Source organism: Oncorhynchus keta, unplaced genomic scaffold (assembly GCF_023373465.1).
Source record: "Oncorhynchus keta strain PuntledgeMale-10-30-2019 unplaced genomic scaffold, Oket_V2 Un_contig_14597_pilon_pilon, whole genome shotgun sequence".
NCBI classification, from domain to species: Eukaryota; Metazoa; Chordata; class Actinopteri; order Salmoniformes; family Salmonidae; genus Oncorhynchus; species Oncorhynchus keta.
This window is the reverse complement of record NW_026278844.1, coordinates 1-2,786: the sequence shown is the minus strand read 5'-3', so window position 1 is coordinate 2,786 and position 2,786 is coordinate 1. Positions and strand designations below refer to the sequence as shown.

At 56.5% G+C, this 2,786-nt stretch overlaps 1 long non-coding RNA gene across 6 annotated transcripts; it reads right to left on the bottom strand.

Annotated features, from left to right (window-relative positions):
* Window positions 1-574: 574 nt before the first annotated feature.
* On the bottom strand, window positions 575-2,126 carry LOC127918596 (uncharacterized). Of its 6 annotated transcripts, XR_008100478.1 has the most exons (4): window positions 1,853-1,888; window positions 1,340-1,422; window positions 1,203-1,256; window positions 575-1,036 (listed from the first exon to the last, which is right to left on the bottom strand). It is a non-coding gene; the product is annotated as an uncharacterized LOC127918596 (long non-coding RNA). The 6 variants fall into 6 exon arrangements; XR_008100477.1 differs by lacking the exons at window positions 1,203-1,256; window positions 1,853-1,888 and adding an exon at window positions 2,099-2,126 and having other exon boundaries at window positions 1,340-1,532; XR_008100476.1 differs by lacking the exon at window positions 1,203-1,256 and having other exon boundaries at window positions 1,340-1,532.
* Between the last annotated feature and the right edge of the window lie 660 nt (window positions 2,127-2,786).

Sequence of the window (2,786 nt, the reverse complement as noted above, 5' to 3'; positions counted from 1 at the left end):
GACCTGAAGCCCTCCCAGCCAGGGTCTCTCCCAGCCCGGCCAGTGTGGAGAGGGAGAGTCCAGACCTGAAGCCCTCCCAGCCAGGGTCTCTCCCAGCCTGGCCAGTGTGGAGAGGGAGAGGCCAGACCTGAAGTCCTCCCAGCCCGACCAGTGTGGAGAGGGAGAGGCCAGACCTGAAGTCCTCCCAGCCCGGCCAGTGTGGAGAGGGAGAGGCCAGACCTGAAGTCCTCCCAGCCCGGCCAGTGTGGAGAGGAGAGGCCAGACCTGAAGTCCTCCCAGCTCGGCCCAGTGTGGAGAGGGAGGCCAGACACAGGAGGGTGTCCGAGGAGACAAGGTGTCTTTATTTAGACAGGAGTCATGCTGAGACCTGTCTTTATTCCAGTCCTCCAGGGTCTTTATTCAGACAGGGAGTCAATGCTGAGACCAGGTGTCTTTATTTATACAGACAGCTGAGACCAAGGTGTCTTTATTTATGCTGAGACCAAGGTGTCTTTATTTTATACAGACAATGGAGAGTGTCTTTATTTATTCAATGCTGAGACCAAGGTGTCTTTATTCAGACAGGGAGTCAATGCTGAGACCAAGGTGTCTTTATTTATACAGGGAGTCAATGCTGAGACCAAGGTGTCTTTATTTATACAGGGAGTCAATGCTGAGACCAAGGTGTCTTTATTTATACAGGGAGTCAATACTGAGACCAAGGTGTCTTTATTTATACAGGGAGTCAATGCTGAGACCAAGGTGTCTTTATTTATACAGGGAGTCAATGCTGAGACCAAGGTGTCTTTATTTAGACAGGGAGTCAATGCTGAGACCAGGGAGTCAATGCTGAGACCAAGGTCCCTGTTCCAGATTTATAAACACAATAAATTAAATGCACATTATTTATACACACAATAGATGAAAACATTTGTTCCATGAAATATATTGAAGCAAAAATGACAGACAGCTGTCCAAAAATGAGCTCAATAGAACTGCACCTCTCTCTCCCTCTCTGCTAGAGGCAACTCTCTCTCTCCCTCCCTCCTAGAGGCACCTCTCTATCCCTCCCTCCCTGCTAGAGGCACCTCTCTCTCCCTCCCTGCTAGAGGCACCTCTCTCTCCCCCCTGCTAGAGGCAACTCTCTCTCCCTCCCTGCTAGAGGCACCTCTCTCTCCCTCCCTGCTAGAGGCACCTCTCTCTCTCCTCCCTGCTAGAGGCACCTCTCTCTCCCTCCCTGCTAGAGGCACCTCTCTCTCCCTCCCTGCTAGAGGCACCTCTCTCTCCCCTCCCTGCTAGAGGCACCTCTCTCTCCCTCCCTGCTAGAGGCACCTCTCTCTCCTCTCCCTGCTAGAGGCACCTCTCTCTCCCTCCCTGCTAGAGGCACCTCTCTCTCTCCCTCCCTGCTAGAGGCACCTCTCTCTCCCTCCCTGCTAGAGGCACCTCTCTCTCTCCCTCCCTGCTAGAGGCACCTCTCTCTCCCTCCCTGCTAGAGGCACCTCTCTCTCCCTCCCTGCTAGAGGCACCTCTCTCTCCCTCCCTGCTAGAGGCACCTCTCTCTCTCCCTCCCTGCTAGAGGCACCTCTCTCTCTCCCTCCCTGCTAGAGGCACCTCTCTCTCTCTCTCCCTGCTAGAGGCAACTCTCTCTCTCTCCCTCCCTCCTAGAGGCAACACTCTCTCCCTCCCTGCTAGAGGCACCTCTCTCTCTCTCCCTCCCTGCTAGAGGTACACTCTCTCTCTCCCTCCCTGCTAGAGGCACCTCTCTCTCCTCCCTGCTAGAGGCACTCTCTCTCTCCCTCCCTGCTAGAGGCAACTCTCTCTCTCTCCCTCCCTGCTAGAGGCCACTCTCTCTCTCCCTCCCTGCTAGAGGCACCTCTCTCTCCCTCCCTGCTAGAGGCAACTCTCTCTCTCCTCCCTGCTAGAGGCAACTCTCTCTCTCTCCTCTGCTAGAGGCAACTCTCTCTCCCTCCCTGCTAGAGGCAACCTCTCTCTCCCTCCCTGCTAGAGGCAACTCTCTCTCCTCCCTGCTAGAGGCTCTCTCTCCCTCCCTGCTAGAGGCACCTCTCTCTCCTCCCTGCTAGAGGTAACTTCTCTCTCTCTCCCTCCCTGCTAGAGGCACCTCTCTCTCCCTCCCTGCTAGAGGCAACCTCTCTCTCCCTCCCTGCTAGAGGCAACCTCTCTCTCCCTCCCTGCTAGAGGCACCTCTCTCCCTCCCTCCTGCTAGAGGCACCTCTCTCTCCTCCCTGCTAGAGGCACCCTCTCTCCCTCCCTGCTAGAGGCACCTCTCTCTCCCTCCCTGCTAGAGGCACTCTCTCTCTCCCTCCCTGCTAGAGGCACCTCTCTCTCCCTCCCTGCTAGAGGCACCTCTCTCTCCCTCCCTGCTAGAGGCAACTCTCTCTCTCTCCCTCCCTGCTAGAGGCACCTCTCTCTCTCCTCCCTGCTAGAGGCAACTCTCTCTCTCTCCTCCCTGCTAGAGGCAACTCTCTCTCTCCTCCCTGCTAGAGGCATCTCTCTCTCTCTCCTCCCTGCTAGAGGCACCTCTCTCTCTCTCTCTCCCTGCTAGAGGCACCTCTCTCTCCTCTCCCTCCCTGCTAGAGGCACTCTCTCTCTCCTCCCTGCTAGAGGCAACTCTCTCTCTCCCTCCCTGCTAGAGGCAACTCTCTCTCCCTCCCTGCTAGAGGCAACTCTCTCTCCCTCCCTGCTAGAGGCAACTCTCTCTCTCCCTCCCTGCTAGAGGCACCTCTCTCCCTCCCCTAGAGGCACCTCTCTCCCCTCCCTGCTAGAGGCACCTCTCTCTCTCTCCCTCT